Below are 18,813 nucleotides of genomic sequence, written 5' to 3' on the forward strand. Positions count from 1 at the left end.
CGATGTAGTCAGGTAGATCCATATATATATATATATATATATATATATATATATATATATATATATATATATATATATATATATACCTATATATCCATAAATATATGGCTGCAGTGAATTTATTAACTGTTCATTTTGTTATCAAAGTGTAGTGCTGTAACTTTAAATGTAACTTGCCATGTCATCAGGAGATGTTGAAAAATGGATCGTAAATGTTTTAGTCATGGATGAGCTGTGCTTGTATGCAGGCGATTGTGTTATTTTCTTTTTAGGGTTAGAATAATGACTAGGTAATAGAACAGACTGAGTGGTGTGTGTGGGGAGGGAGATTGGGAGGTGTGCGTGTGTGCACATGACTGTTGCCGAGTTATGAATAGAGTAACTTCTAGATACCTTTCAGTTGTCCAGATTTTCACAGAATGTCCCCATTTTTCACTCATATTGTTGGTGTATTCCTCATAAAATTTGCAGTTTTCTGGCAAATCACTGGGATGATCTGAGGGCTGAAGTCACTAAATAATGACATACATTTGAGTTTCAGACTTCAAATCCTTCAGAGAATGTATGTTAAAATAAACCCAGTTACTCTAGCAGCTTTCTAAGTTTATAAGAAAAATATTTAAAATATGTCCCTATTTTTGGCCTTTGTTCCACCATTTTGTCAGGCTTCGTCCAGATTTTTTGCATTAAGAGGTTGAGAGGTATGAATGTCTAGTCGGTAAGGTGATAGATTTATTGTAACATATGTGTGTTGGCGTATCTGATATTTGTGTATGTGTGAGAGAGAGACTGTGTTGTGTAGTGGTACTCTTAGTGAAAGGGTGTTTGCTAAGAGAATGTGTGCATCTGAGACTAGGGAGAGTAGCAGAGTTAGTGTTAGGGTTAACGCATGAATAGTGTGGTACAGTATCAAAATCATACATTTATTAACTGGTATTATTTTTTTTAATTATATTTTATATTTTAAATCTTATTGTAAAAATATATTGACTTGCAGACTGACATCTGCATGTTAAAGGTTTTGCATTTGTCTATGTTTACTGCCATTTACATATACACTCTTTAATATAATGATGTGTGTTCTAGTGTCTCAAGAGGTGATTTTGTAAAAAAAAAAAAAAAAATCAGAAAACATTAAAAATAAGAACATTTGTAGGTGGTGATTCATGTGAAAATTGGAATGTCATAGGGAATGGCACAGTTGCACAGCAGGTAGTCCTGTCATCTTGCAGCAAGATGGGGCTCGGTTTCAGTACTGAGTTGAGGTGCCCTCAGTATAAAATCTGCATGTCCTCACTGTTGGTTTTCTCAGAGTGCTCTGCTAGCCTTCTTCCTTCCAAAGGCATGCAGTAGGTAGACAGGACATTGTAAATTGGCTGTGTGTGTGTGTGTGTGTGTGTGTGTGTGTGTGTGTGTGTGTGTGTGTGTGTGTGTGTGTGCGTGTGTGCGTGTCTGCGTGTGTGTGTGTGTGTGTGTGTGTGTGCTCGTTCACGCATGTGTGTGTGTTAGCAATACTGAAGAACAACCTCAGCAGGATTAGTCACTTGGCAGTGTGTGCATTGGCTGTTGATGTAAGTCACTGTTGATGAACCCATGTACAAAAATGGGAACATGAAAGTGATAGATGGATTGTGAGTGGAATACTGCAACTTTTTCAAAGTAGTCCAGTTAAAATTGTCATTTTTTTTTTAATTTGACAAGTACAAAATTGTAAAAACACTAATAAGTACTACAGTATTTTGTTATTTACCCCCCAGCAATCAGGCCTCCACCAAAATAATCCCATTTGCTGCCCCTCTTAAGCTGTTGCTTACAAGATCCCTCACATTGTTATGCACATGCCTGTAAAAATTCTTCTGGCTGCCATGTGCCACAAGCCACTCTGACTAAATAGCTCAAACTTGTGCCAGGGTCAGCTGCACAGTCATATATTTTTGCCTCAGTTCTTCTAGCAACCAAATTATTAATCAAGTCTGGTTAGCTGCGTCAAAGTCAGTGACTTATCCCTGTATGCCAGAGTGCCAAGGCTTATATACTAAAATTTTATCATCAAGCCTAAACTATTATGGATGAAGTAAGATGTTTGGTCTTTAGAAGTGTTATGCAGAATGGTATTAAAATAATTATTTTAACTAAACTTAAAGATAGTGAAGCCCCATTGGCTTTGGTGCTAATAGCATATACTTTTGTCTTTTTATAGTTTCATATCATAGAACAATTACCATAAAATAACTTGCATTAATAAGTCAAACCATTTTGCTGATTCGGTCTATTCCAGACATGGAACAAAATTAACCAGAAACTGTTACTCGTATGTACACAGCCATTTGGAAATTGGTAATAAAGAGTTTAAGTGACAGTACCAACATTTCAGAAAAGTGCTATTGTAACCAAGAAGACATTTAAGAAAGTTTTGTCGTAGTCCTAGAAGACACTCAGCTGAATTGAGGACAAACACAGAGTTCAACATGGGGGGTTTCCAGTGAGTCATATTTTGCAGGCACATGTATTGCGCATCTAAATTGTATAACAACTTACTTTAGGAGTGTTACTAAATGAAACAGAGCTGATATTTTTTCTTCAACAACCTTCTCTTTTTGAGGCTATTATAGGTACAAAACCAGGCTCTCATGAATGAGCCTGGCAATTAATAGGGCTTAAGTTTTTTCTTTATTTCTGCATTTTTTGATTGGGTTAGTCCGACTCGGCCAGTGGCCTCTTTTCATGGGAGGTGCAAGGCAATGCTCATACTGACTAGTGGACGTTTTGCCAGTATACAGAGGAATTTCCCGTACTCTTTTTTTGATAAGTGCCATGAGATCTTATACATCTGCCTGAACTATCACCAACATAGACAAATGGGGCCTTGGCTTAACTTCTCATCCAAATTATGACAAACTCAGCGGTGCTGCATCCCCACCATCTTCCAGACGTTCTTCCATGGTGCACTGCAACGTCAGCACAAGGAAATTAATCCAAGTGGTTTGGTTGGGAATACAGTTCACAGCCTTCTGATTTTAAATCACGAAAGGCAAAAATGCTACCCTTTGAGCTACCAACATTACCAGTCTGGATTTAATACATATTTCATTTGCATCTCCGGCAGTTTTTACCACATTTCTGATTAAAGTCTACATGACATTTGAAGGAAAAAACACATTAATATCACATTCTTAATATGATTATACCCCTAAAGAGATGAGGCTGACAGGTGAGTTATAATTTCAAAACACTGCAGGTGCTTGACATACAGTGGCTATAGAACAATGCAGCAACAGCCCACAGTTTGTAACGCAGTTCAGCAAAATTTAGGAAACATTTTCTTTTCCATCCCTCTACTGTGCAGCTCCTTGTTCCAAGCCCTCGAAAGAAACAGCATCAGCACATGGTGTCCACAACAAAACAGCATCTCTCTCTACACAATCATAGAATTACATCCTGGCAAACAGGAAATTTGCCTCATATTCCCCATACAAAAAAAACAACAGAAATAAACAGTTTGCATTACAGCCAGAATTCCCAAACATGGTATAGTCGCACTGGCATATATAATAAGGAAGCTTATTGAAGATATGAAACTGGATTTTTTAACTGCCAATGTGCAAATACTATTACTACAGTGAACTTTAACCAGTTGATGATACAAAAATATAAATATAAGCAGGAGCAAGGCTCACTTAAACTGAATAGCACTGGCATTCTTTGGCCAGCAGAGAAGTATTGTTTGAAAGATAATTTTCAAATGAAATAGAGGGTGGAGTTGACATATAGAAACCATATTCCACTGACTGGTAATCGTAATCCTGAGGAGGATATGATGGAAAATGAAAAAAAAATACAATCCTTTGAGGGAAAGCACATTTGTTTTAATTTAAATCTATGCTTTACATTTAGATGGTAGATGGAGGTGACATTTGACATGTGTAACTACTTCTAATATAACTGTGGTACATCAACACAGTACTGAGAAATCTAGCAGATTATAAGTTATTCAAAATCAGCCACTGGGGGCGTGGCCAAGATGCCAAGGAGTTAGCTGCACTTTCTTGATGCTCTACCTGAAATTATTGAACAACTTTACCAAAAGAAATCTTCATTTTTTTTAATTATTTACCAACATGTTACCTGTCAGAAGTTCTGTCACCAGTTACAGACTGAAACAGCTATGAATCACTCGAAGGCATCTCTAAAAAGGAACTTCAAACAATACTCAGCAGCATTCAAGAACTTTCTACAAAGATGGATAATTTAGAGAAGATTATGGAAAATATGAAAAAAGAAAGCAAAAAACAAACTGATGATTTAAAGAAAATTATTACTACTCACTCTGACCAAATAGCAGCTATAGAAGAATCAGTAAGTGAAATAGATGGCAGGCAAATGGAAAATGACAACCAGATAAACGTTTTACTAAAACAAAATAACCATAGGTTCATAGGTTCATAGGTTCATACTAGGCTATCTGCCCGAGGGCATTTACAAGCCTAGCCCATAGTTTTGTGGCTTACGCCACCCCTTTAGTATGGGGAACTATACCCATTATTTTGCTGTGCCTCTGTCGAGCAGTGACACTGAGGTAATCCCTGGGGTATATCTGCGATCTCCCATCCATTGGTCAAGATTTCTCTTGAACAAGGCCAGGGAGGTGCTCTGCCTCACATATACCAGTTACTGGAAAAGGTGGAAGACCTAAAGTATAGATCCAGAAGAAACAACATTAGGATCTATGGAGTTCCAGAGAAAATGGAAGGAAATAATATGATTCTCTTCCTAAATGATTGGCTTCCAAAAATATTAAACCTCCATGAAGCATTATCTTTCAGAATCCAGAGAGCCCACAGGTCCCTGTCATATACATCTGCATAAAAAATTCAACAGCTGTGAGATCCATCATTGTAAAATTCCTATCTGCACAAGACAAAGACAATACTAAGAGCTGCATGATAAGGAAATCCAGTCCAAGTCGATGGGAAAAATATAAGATTTGACAATTACACTTCCACTGTAATCACAAAGAGAAAAGTGTGTGCCCCACTTATTAAAGACTTTAAAAAGCCAACATTAAAGCCCAGATAATGTTTCCAGCCAGAATCAAAATTACCCTTTCGGATGGTCAAAAAATATTCAATTCTTTTGAAGAAGCATCAGCCTTCGTGAGGAAAAGCAACTTACTTGAGAAAGTAGAAGAAATGGACTTTTCTTTGCCCAGTCTAAAAGACAAGCTGCTAATGGTAAAGTAACTACAGCTGACAAATCTAGTAAGAAGCTTAAGGGGAAACAGTATAAAAACCATCACTCTCAAAACTTATTAACAAACAATACATCTGAAAACACAGGATACAAATGGAATCATAAGGTAGAAACTTTCTACTTATTTAGTAAATATATATATATATATATACACACACACACACTTAAGCCTGCTTTCTTCTATATTACCTTTTTCTATTTCTCAATACTGCTCTCTTTTTTCATACTTTCATTTGTTTTTCATTATTTTCCTTTTATTTTGCATAATAATATATACAGTTGCTATGTACTTCAATGTAAAAAAACTTGTTTAAATATTTACTTAAAAATAAGCTGCAGTAATATAAACACCTTCCAGCAAACATTTATTATGCAGGCTGTGCATTACACCAATGGCAACATAATATTGCTACCCAGCACTTATTGATTCTTTTTTTTTCTCCTCCATTCACACTGTTCTATTAATCTAAACTTATTACAATTAACACACTATACCCATCATATAAAGTTATAATAAGATTTCTACACAAAGTATACATCTGCTGTGACCATGCAAACATTCTACACAGACTTTTGACTCTATAAATTAATATGAGATAGATAATATGTAAACAGTGCTAATTTTATATTTAAAAAAAGTACATTAAAGCTGAGGGAAGTGGAAGGGTAAAGAGGGCTTTACAATGTAAAGATTTACTGTTCAAAAATAAGTATTTTAAGCATTTTACTGTATGATTTACTTAACACTCTCTGCCTGTTTTTTTTTTTTTGCTATGCATGAGAGCCATACAACATTTTTGAGCACAAGCTACTTGTTTAAATTACCTTTGTCCTGTATTTTGCTGCCAAAAAATCAAAAAGCTTCAAAAGAACTCTTTTTCAAGCCTAGAACACTTCCTGCTTATTTCTAAACTGATTACATCACTGTAACAGCATGAATAGACATGCAGCATGACCTATGACCTATCAGCATGCTCAGATGATGTTATCTGAGGAGAATAAGAAAGTTAATGCCACAGAGTTGCTGAGAACAAAAGGACTATTAAGAAATGAAAGGATTTGCTTTAAGTAAGTGCTAAATGCTGCACATTGTTATAGAAACTTTTTTTAATGGTAAATGATATTTTGACTTTGTTAAAATGCATATTCAGTATTTTACTTACTTGTAACAATGCAGATATTTAAACAAGCTTTTAACTGAAGTTCACAGATAGGTTTGCAGAAAGGCTTCTGTGTGTTCAATTAATGAAAATATTTAGCATACAGAAAGAATTTTTTTGGTCTATTTCTCTCCTTTTCTGTTTATGATAATTATTGTGCTTTCCTTAGTTTAACTGACTTATTTATATCCCCTGTTTGATGAACGTAAGATATGTATGTTTTTAAAAGACCAAGGTTCTTATTTAACTACAATCTGCAAAGAAAAGTACCAGCTTTCATAAATCTACAGAGAGAGTTACTTACCATTTTCTAGATACCTGTTTTGTTATCTAGTTTTAATAACTAACCATTTTGAATATAGCTTATTCTAAGATGCATATGCACAGGTCAGTAATCATGAACTTTGGTATACATTTGTAGTTCATATGCATTGTTCTATCTAGGTATACATATGTATAGCTCTATATGACTAACACACAACCACCCCTAAAATATGTACCTAGATATGTGAACTCTTTCCATTTTGTTGTGATCAGCCTTGCACATGTATTGAGACATTTTTAATGCTGACAGCAATTTTTCAACCCATTACATTATGCTTGCATAACAGTATATAGGGGTCTGAGGTGTTTAAGATAAAGATGTCTTTATTATTTAGATAAAGATCTTTTCCACTCTCGCCCAGACCTGGTTGCTGTCCACCTTGCTCAGGCACCCTCACCTGCACTCTGAGTTCCTAGTTCTAACCCTGACTGCCTGAAACTGCCCTGCCTTGATACACATGGTATCACTTTCAGTGTAAAGTAGTTCACCTACCAGCTCCCTGAGAGTACACCCTGGAACACTGAAACAGAAACTCTGAGTTCCTAGTTCTAACCCTGACTGCCTGAAACTGCCCTGCCTTGATACACATGGTATCACTTTCAGTGTAAAGTAGTTCACCTACCAGCTCCCTGAGAGTACACCCTGGAACACTGAAACATAAACTCTGAGTTCCTAGTTCTAACCCTGACTGCCTGAAACTGCCCTGCCTTGATACACATGGTATCACTTTCAGTGTAAAGTAGTTCACCTACCAGCTCCCTGAGAGTACACCCTGGAACACTGAAACAGAAACTCTGAGTTCCTAGTTCTAACCCTGACTGCCTGAAACTGCCCTGCCTTGATACACATGGTATCACTTTCAGTGTAAAGTAGTTCACCTACCAGCTCCCTGAGAGTACACCCTGGAACACTGAAACAGAAACTCTGAGTTCCTAGTTCTAACCCTGACTGCCTGAAACTGCCCTGCCTTGATACACATGGTATCACTTTCAGTGTAAAGTAGTTCACCTACCAGCTCCCTGAGAGTACACCCTGGAACACTGAAACAGAAAGTATGTTTGCTAGAGTTAACTTGAGACTGTATCCATAATAATACTTAACTACTCTGCCAGGTTAGGTGAGCCTCTCGAGTGTGGTACGGCAGCAGCCAATCCCCCCCCCCTCCCATAGCAGTCTGTCATATCCCCACTTCTAGCCTATCTCTCACTCTATTTTCCATTTTTTTATCCTGCTAGTCCAAATCTATACTGGTTCCTCTCCTCCATCTCCTCATTCCCCTTCAGCCTGGCAATACCTCAGCTGTGGCATACTCTGTAATTCAGGTCTCTGCCCACTAGGTGGCGCCTCTTTACTTGCTGTCTAACTTATACCCTCACTCTCTCCCTTTATATCTTACTAGCTACACCTTCTGTTCTTCACTATAGCTCTTCTCGTACTAGCACACCTTTACTAGATTCCTAGCTCTAGTTAAACCCTGTGTCTTAATAGTTTTACTGTGCCCTAAGGGTCTAATATCTTTATCCACCCCTCTAAGCATCCTATATCTCCCACTGTTAAGCCTCTCACCTCCCTGTTATACTTTCCACCTCTACACTCACCTCTCTTGTCTCTCTTTTCTCACTGATTGTCTTCTTGGATTCAGGACTCCTTGTCTCTTCCCGCTCCGTTAAGCCCTGCGGGCTCACTCCGCTCCCCTACCCTGCCCCCAAATCTCACCCGCCCCTAGTGCCTCCAGCTATATCCCTCTTATTACCACTCCCACTTCCTCCCTACACCAATCACACACAACCCCCTAAACACACCCCCTATCAGCCTATCATCCAATTGTAACCACACCTACAGCTAACCTATAATATTACACTTCATTTCTAACTCTCACCCCTAGCACTACTCCTACTGCTTTCTCTCTACTCTACACTGCAATACTCTCTTTATCCACTACACAATAAACATACAACATAGATAACACAACCATAACATTTAACACCAAGTTACTTACAGTCATGCCTTTAAATCCCCCATCCATCTCTATGTTACTATTACTATCTATTAAACTATCATATCTTTATTACCTTACCCAACCTCCTACTTCGTTCCATTCACAACTTTATCATACAACCTACCACCTAAACTCCCCTCTCTCACCCTTTCACTCTCCTATTTCTCCCCACCTATACCCAATAACACAACTTCTAACATTCTCTTTCAAAGTTTTCCCCTCTCTAAGGAACCCTATCCCCATAGTACCTAATGACCCTCTGATCACCAGTACAGATCCTAATCATTTCTTTACTCTACTCAATCACCTTTTTAACCCAATCTTTCATCTCATCACCAGCCTTTTATCTGGTGACATCCATCCCAACCCTGGCCCCTCCACCTCTTCCTCCTCACACAAGCCAATATATTTTACTTCTCTAAACTCACAAAGTATTGTCAACAAAGTCCCTACCCTCCATGCATGGCTCATGTATAACAAACCTGACATACTATCTATTTCAGAAACATGGTTAAAACCATCTATAAAAGATTCTGAAATTACTCCACCTAGCTACTCAATCATTCGAAAAGACAGGACCCAGAAAAAAGGTGGGAGTTGCTCTCCTATATTCTTCTTCCTTGCTAGTTACCCCCTATGATAAACCTACTCCTAAATTTAATAATGCTGAAATACTCCTCACTCTCCTACAAGTCAACAAGCACAAATACATCTGTTTAGCATCCCTTTACATTCCCCAGGGATAATATTTCCACACTTGAAAACATCCTCTCATGGCTCTCTAACAATATCAGCAATGAAACCATAATCTTAGGGGACGTAAATATCAACTGGGCCTCCATCCAGTCTTCAAACAACCCTCTTAATATCAACCTATTTAACTTTTCCCAACTAATCAATACTATTACACACCCATCACCAAACCCCTCTTGTGGCACCATCCTTGACTGGATTCTAGTGTCACATCCCCACTATTTCTCTGACAGTGGTACTCTTCCCGACCCTCTTAGTGATCACTTGCCAATTTTCACTGCCGTCTCCCTTGCATCTCTTACGCACCCATAATATCATCACTACCGCAATGACAAAAATTTTAACCCATCAACCTTCATATATTCTCTAAAAGCAGTAAATTGGAACATTCTAAAGACACTACCTTTAGAAGACGCAGTTGCTCACTTTAACCTTACCTTCTTAGAAATACTCGATTACCAAGCCCTATAAGAACAAAAAGAATAAAACAAACTCTGCCCCTGGTTAACCAAAACCACACTATCTACCATGCACCTTAGAAACAAAGCCTGGAGACTCTATCTGAGAAATAAGACCGCAGAACAACATATTGCTTACAAAACCCTTCAAATAAAGTAAAAAGCTCATAATCTCCGACAGACAAAAATACTTCTTTACACTCCAAAACAACAATAAAACTAACCCACAAAAATTCTGGAAGGATCTCCACCCTCCTAAACCCCAGTAAACCACACACCCCAACTCCAGACCCAAATAGCCCAGACCTAGATCTAGCTACACAGTTCAACTCATTTTCATCGATTCTATTAGCAAACTTACATCCTCCTTCACACACCTCCTCTTCACCTAATACACCCTAATCTCTCCTGCAAATAACCCTCCCGTCATCACCACTTCCACCACATTCCCATCTTCTCACTGTCGATCTTCCACCTCTTCCACTACTCTAACCCCTCTTCACCCATATCTTCCTCAAGTTCTCTCTCTCCCAACGTTTCTCTATTCTCATTTAAACCTATCCCCACTTCCACCATAAAGAAACTCCTTCAGAAACTAAAGCCATGCACCAACGCTCCAGACAACATTCCTCTTATTTCCTAAGTATAGCCATGGAAGCAATTGCCTATCCCATCAGCATTCTAATCAACCGCTCCATCCATGAATGTACAGTACCTCTACTATGGAAGCAAGCCTTCATCATCCCTCCATAAAGGAGGCAATAATTGCAATATCAATAACTTCCGCCCTATTGCTATCCTCTCCCTATATCTAAAATCCTGGAAAAGTGTATCCAGCTTCAACTCCTACCACACCTCATAGATAACAACCTTTTAACCCCTACACAACACGGATTCAGGCCAAATCATAGCACCATGACAGCCCTCCTGTCCTTTCTTGAGACGGTTAATAGAGCACGCGACTCCGGCCACATTGTTTCCACCTTACTACTCGACCTCTCCAAGGCCTTGATACTATTTCACATAGCCTGCTCCTATCCAAACTATCAGAACTTAACCTTTCTCCCACCTCCATAAATTGGTTCTCCAGTTATTTATCAAACAGACACCAAGCCGTAATATGGAAAAAGGCCACTTCCTCTTTCCTTACTACCCCACTGGAGTTCCCCAAGAATCTATTCTTGGTCCTATCCTCTTTAATATATTTATAAATGACTTCCACAAATCCATCCCACTTGCAAACATCATCCAATATGCAGACGATTCTACAATTATCTGCTCTGCCACCTCCCTCTCTTCTCCAAAACTGACTCAGGAAGCTTTCTCAATTACTGAGCATTGGATGAAAATAAATCACTTGGCACTCAACACCTCCAAAACAAAACTAATGGTATTTACCCCCTCCAAATCTACTTCTTTTGACACAAACTCTTTCTCAATTACCAGCCAAAACAACTCACCCTTGGAACTGGTATCTGAAACCAAGCTACTAGGTGTTCTAATTGACAATCAACTTAAATTCAACTCCCATCTACAACTAAATATTAAGAAAACACATCAAAAACTAGGTATGCTCTACCGTCAAAATCAGTATCTTACTAGTTCCTCCAAATCCACTCTCGCTTCCTCCTTTCTCATTCCCTCTCTTCTCTACGGTGCTCCATTACTGACTAATCTTCAGTCCTCTCTAAAAGCCAGCTTTCCTCCTGTTATAACAAAATTGCCAAATTAAGCTAATAGCCATAGGTCCTCCACCCACCACTGTTCCTCTCTCCAAAAACTAAATTGGCTCGAACTACCTAATCATCTTAACTATATACAGCTGACTTTAGCTCATAAGCTTATTTTCAACCCTCTCTTTGTCCCTCTCTGTCTTCTGCCTTCAAAATGCACCTTCCAAATAGAGTCTTAAGGTCCAACAATCAAAACCTACTAGAAGTCCATAAACCATCTCACCCCCAGGTAAACACTTATTATCCTCTAACCTTTCCCGTCTCTGGAACTCACTCCCACCATCCATCCGTACCACCTCTAATCACTACCTATTCAAAAATCTCTTCACTCACATCTTAGGTCCCAATGGGATTGTTCTTGCTCCCACCCTCATAAATATATGTCATCCTACCTCCTGTATGCATTCAGGCTCAACTTTACCTAACAAAGCTTGTTTCCTTCTGAATAATTACACTGTAATGTAATGTTGTGCTCCTTCTCCAACACAACTCTGCTATGTTATCACCTTATTGTCTCAGCTCACGTACATCACATTAATATTCATTTATTGTATTTTTGAATACTTCTTGACTTTTGAACTAAATGTTTTACCCACTACTTGTATAATTTAATAATAGTTAGCTATCTTGTGAATGTAACTCAGTTTTTATGTGCTGGAGCTTTTCTCCCCAGGACTCCATTGAAAACGGGTTATTTTGGCCCAATGGACTATCCTGGTAAACCAACTGCAAATAAATAAATAAATAAATAAATAAATAAATAAATAAATAAATAAACCTACTTTGTCTGTGTATCTATAGCATTTGCTGTTCAGCTGTTGCATATTACTGTGTTGTCTGTGCCATTTATACATGTACATGTTTATAGTTGTCCATAGCATAATAAGTACAGAAGTCAGATATTAGTAATGTCTTCATTTGTTATTGCCAGGACTTGAAATACCTGTTCTTATTAATTTACAGAGAGACTTACTAGTTTTTGGATAGCTGTTGTGCTCTCTAGTTTAAATCATAATAGCTTTTACTTAAAATTGTTGATAATTCCATGTTTATTATTTATTAGACTCATAGCTAAACATAAGCTACCTAAAGACATTACTATTTTCCTACTCCAGTAACAATACACTAGGTCTTTTGTTTTAAAATTACTTTCTGATTTGGTTGTACAAAGATAATTACTTCTAATATACATAATTATCACAAATAATGTATTAACTTTAATTTCACACACATTGATATTTCACTACTCAAATCAGTAACAATTCTAAGGAGTGGCCCTTTATTTTTCTCACTTCTTATTACATTCTATACAGTTATTGTAATAGCAGTAGCATAAAACGGATGTAGATTACTGTTCTTAGGATGGACGAAGGTGGTTTTGAGGAACTTCTCATTAAACCAGGAATTAAATATTCCATGTTTAGACTTGTAAATAGTTTTAAATGTTTTACAGTTATACTCAGTGCTCATGTTATGTTCATAACAGAATCTTTAGTATCTAACACAATCTATAGGAATGTTTCCATATAAATATTTGTTCTTAAATGTAAATGGACTCAACAATCCTATAACAAGAGGAAACTTAACCAAATATTTGAAAACTAAGAAAGTAGATATTGCATTCTTGCAAGAAACTCATATAATAGGAGAAGATTTGAACAGGATATCTTTTATGGCTACTCTATACTTGTAGAATCTCATTTTCAGACCAAAAGAAGAGGCACCCTGATATTGTGGAGGAAAACACTACCAGTACCTAAAATAGTTGACACATATTCAGACAAAAATGGCATGTTCTGCTTAATTATTCTAGAGATAAATAAAAAACTAATCACATTAACCAATACTTACTGGATACCTAGTGTCGGTGCTGCAACAGTGAATAAATATCTTGACTTACTTGCAATCAAATTTAAGGGAGAAATAATATATGCAGGTGATTTTAACTGTATTCTCTCCAGAAGTGACACTGCTAAATGTGATAAATTTAAGATATCGGCACCTTATACAAGATTGAACAACTTCATCAATAATTCAAATATAAGAGATATTTATGAAAAAAATAGAACCCAAATCCCTAAAATACACACATTACTCATACAGATTCGGTACACAAACTACAATCGATAAGATATTGGTTACAGATTATTTATTCTCAAAAATTCAGGAAGTTTTCATTAGCTCCTGTCCAATGTCTGACCACAATGGCATTTTCTTTAAAATCCACATGAAATCTAGTCATCTAGTATATTGTCAAAAAATACCAGCATACATTGTTAAGATAACCGGGTTTAAGGAATGGTTACTGAAAGAAATCAAAATATTTCTGGACATAAATGACAATGATAGTACTTGTAAAGTTATTGCCTGGGATACGCTGAAATCTTACATTTTTTGTAAAATCAAAACCTGGTACCTAAACAAACGAAAGGAATGGAATAGTATGGTATCAAAAATATAGTCAAAAATTGATGAACTAAAAAGAAATCTAAATAATAAAGACATAAACACAAATACAGAATTGAAACAATTAAACCTTGATTACATGGAAATTCTTAATCACAAAGTGGAAATAAATTTAGAAAGAATCAAATTACAGTCTTACTCTTTTAACCCAAAAAACATGCATAGATTAGCTGTAAAATCAAAACACTTAACAAATGTTAAACAAATAAGGGAAATTGTTGATGAAATTAAAAGTAAAACTAAAATTGTAACAGATTTAGAAGATATTCTTGAGACTTTCAGAAAACATCACAAAATAATAAATAACACAAATCCAAATATTAATAACAACGTCCCAAAAGATAACTTCTTTAATGAGAACATAGGCAGCAAACTATCAGTAGAATAGAATACCAAACCTCTCAAACTAATAACATTAAATGAACTAAAAGAGAGGATTCAAAGCCTTAAGAACAATAAAGTCCCAGGATTAGATGGATTAATAGGAGAAATGTATAAAGTACTCACAGACGATATATTAAAGATAATTTCATAAGCTTTTGAGGAATTCAGAAAAAAGACAAGCTCATTCCCTTCCAGAAAATTTGCCATGATTTCCCCTATCCTAAAACAGGACAAAGACCCCAAAATAGTAACGTTGTGTCATCCCATTTCACTATTAAATGCGGACTATAAAATTTTGACATCAATATTAACTACCAGATTAAATCAACTGATGTCTAACATAATAGGTGATGATCAGACAGGGTTCATCCTAAATAGATGAGTACAAGACAATGTTATCAGGCTCCTTTCCTTAGCAGATCATGCTAACAGGAAAAAAAAAAAAAAAGAACCGTCAATTATTAGCCTAGACTTAAGGCTTTTGACTCTATAACTTGTTCCTATTTCTTTAAAGTTTTAGAAGTATATAACTTATCTCCTGACTTTATCGATATGATTAACAGATTATATGTTAACTCAATATCATACATCAAAATTGGCACTTTTTTATCAGGTCCGTTCAACATCCTAAAAGGCACTAAACAAGGCTGCCCACTCTCCCCCTTATTATGTGCCCTATCAGTAGAGCCTCTAGCTAGCTTCATAAGAGCAAATTCTAATATAAGGGGATTTTCTGTTAGTCCAAGCTACATTTCTAAAATACCATTTTTGCGGACTATGTCATGATAACAATTGGAAATATAGATTCCTCTATAGAATATTAGAATATATATCCAAATCCTTGAAAGTTTTTGAAGAAGTTTCAGGCCTAAGCTTTAATTACACCAAAACAGAAACATTATTAATAAATAAAAAAGTAAACACTTTACTAAGAAAACACAACAATTTTAACTGGGCAAATGACACCATTAAGTACTTAAGAATATACATAAAGTCAAACTGGAATAATACTTTAAAAACAAATTACAAATACCAATTATCCACAGTTAAGGACTTTTTAAATAGATGGAATAAAATGTATTTCATGATAGAAGAAAGACTGTCATTAATAAAAATGATCATATTACCCAAAATTTAGTTCTACTTCCAAACTTTAATTGCCTCCCCATCCAAAAAGTTAATGAAGCAACTAAATTCTATGTTAATAAATTTCCTATGGTGTCCTCAAAAGCCAAGAGTCAGCCATGCTTGGCACTACAGAAGCTGGAAAAGTTGGGGAATAGCATTCCCAAATTACAAACTTTATGCAGAATCGACCATACTTAATGTGATGAGCCAATGGTTAAACTCCAAATATAGCTCTAATTAGAAAAATCTCCATGTAAATATCTTATTATCTGGCATAGACACAAATATTGACAATATGTTCTCAGAAAATAAAAGATTCTTCTTTGTTGTCAAAGAACATTTCTACAGTACCAATAAGAATAAAAAAAATTCTCTTTTTACTAATTATATATTAGATAATTTTAAAAAGATAATGAACAAAGATCATATGACAAAATACTCAATATTTTTAATATTTCCCATAGCATACATGAAGACCTGTCTGGACTTTTTCAACGTATCTAAAATAAAAGTAATGGATGAAGATGGCTTTGTTTTCTGGCACCAGTTTCTCTGCAATAATAAAATCCATGAACCATGTTCTCATATGGCCAGGTATAACATAAAGCACAACAACTGGATGAACATACAAATATTTAGAGAATACATAGTTAATGAATTCAAAATATGTCATATCACCAGCACAACACCTTTACCTAAAATACTTTCTCTTCTTTGTGAAACAACCACTTTTCACATTAATAATATTCATGTCATTGTCAAGTATATATAAATATTTAAGAACCAGTATGCAAATCCCAGAGGACTCCTTATGGAATTTCACAGAGAGAATAAACAAATCCATTTTTTTCAGATAGTGATAAAGAATTAGTACTTAAATCAGTTAGTAGCACAGCATCATCCCCTTCTTAGAAAATCTTCACTTGGAAATACATACATAGGAGCTTTATTACCCCACATAAGATGGACTTGATATCAAAAAAATAATCTTAATAAATGTTGGCGATGTGAGGAAATACTTTGTGAAGATTGGGTACACATGTTTCTTACATGTAAAATAGTAACTACATTCTGCATAGAGTTCAGAAATTTCATAAAAGCATTGTGGTTGGACAAGTGTGAAGTATCTGACTCATTATTGCTGTTTACTCCACCAATACCAACACTTATCCCCAAAATACAGGAGCACCTTCTTTGGTCCTTGCTTGCAATTGCAAGAAAAATCATTATGTCAAATTGGAAGTGTAAAACAATCCTATCATTTGCAGATTTTTTACTATTAGCTAAACTTGTATGTAGTAGGGAGTTGCAAATTATTTCAGAAAGAACTACTAAGATAACACTAAGAAATTAATTTAGTTGAAGTTTGAAAAGGTACTAGATAAAATGTACTCACAACAATGACATTACATTTGTTATGGCCATTGTAAATATTGTTCCATGTTATGATGTTTTTAAGATATATATTGTGCATATTTATATATCATATTTCTTGTTTTATTTTATTTCATGAAAATCAATAAAAATGTTTAAAAAAATAGCCTCTAACTTCTTCTGTGGACCCTCAATGTGCCAGTGTTTAATTTATCCTCAAATAACCTGATGTACCCTTCCACTTTTCTTAGCATGATTACTTTATCTTTATTTGCCTATAAATCCACTTGGCTTTACTTAATTTCTTTACTGTGCTTATTTGTATATTTACTGTATTAATGCATAAGCAGTTATCTTGTTTACTTTTAAGTAATAAATACAGTTTAGCCATCATATTGAATATTTATCTCACTCTTCACTGACACCATGAGCAATAACTGTAATAGGTCAATTGTAAATAAGGTGCATTACTTGTGTTGTTAAATGCAACAAAATAAAACACATTTGGACATCTGATGATGAGGCAGAGGAAAAAAAGCTAAGACAATGAAAGAAAAATTGAAAGAAACATTTGGGGGATCTGGCAGGAGAATCTCACCCTTCTTGCAGTGTGTTCCTTATATAAGGATAGTGACAAAGAAAGGAGTGAGGGAGAAAGGTACAAAAGTAAGATAAAATGTTTCTGAATAAAAAATAAGAATAATTTTTAAAATGTACTACATAAGTAAAGGTAAAATGAGCACCATTGTAAATAACCTTAGTACTGGTATTAAATTAAAGGTCATCTGAGCTACTTGTTTACAGATGTTTAGGAAGTAATGTATGCTTACAGTTATGAAGAAGATGTGACTTTGGTACATGTATGGTAATACAGCTTCTTTTTAGAAAAATGTCCAAAACACGTTTTTCATATTTTAATATATAAATTTGTATGCTAAGGGTCTTTCATGTAGAACCCGATGATTCTATGATAAAGTTATTTAAAAAAAATTGAAAACAAACTAGGAAGAACAACTAAAAAGGAATTACTGGAAGAAATCTGTAGGACATCCAGATATTGAACTAAGTCCAAAACAATTAGAACTTCTGTATAGAAGTGTTCGCATACGTATTTTTATATCCGAAGTAAACTGCAAAGGATTTTCTGCAGGTAGATAATAAATGTCGGAAATGTCATAGGGAAGAAGAAGAAGAAGAAATTGGACACATTTTGGAGGGGAGGCATGAAATAAATAGGCATATTTAAAAAATTCCCTACAACGTACTACAACAGAAACGCTGGGGGAAGAAATGGTGGTAACTAAGAAAATGATTCTTTTAAGCGTGGCTATAAGATCTCACTTGACTAGGCATAGTGAGGTTTTTCCAAATTTAACACTATTGACAAAAAAAAAAAAGTTCTAGAAAGTAGAAGTCAAACTGTAAACTAACTGTAATGGAAACATCGAATATCATAAAGGTGATAAAAGAATTTGAGAAAAGATCTTTGAAAAAGGGAAGCAGCAAATTTCATTGAAATTAATTAAATTTATGGTACAGAAAGTTGCTGAACAATTTTCAAGAGGAGGAAGATGAGGATTAAGTGAAGACGGGAAATGAACAATGTATGTACCACTGGAGTGAATGAAAACTGATAAATGAAAACATGTAGTGTACAATAATAATGAAAATTGTTATTATGGTTTGTTTTAATTGTTATTAATGTCTGCAAAGTTGTGCTGCAACTAAAAATTTATAATGATTTTTTAAACAAGATATCAAATGGCCAGCTAGAACTTCTTTA

Source organism: Protopterus annectens, chromosome 14.part0, assembly GCF_019279795.1.
Source record: "Protopterus annectens isolate FY-2018-M chromosome 14.part0, PAN1.0, whole genome shotgun sequence".
Classification (NCBI taxonomy): domain Eukaryota; kingdom Metazoa; phylum Chordata; order Ceratodontiformes; family Protopteridae; genus Protopterus; species Protopterus annectens.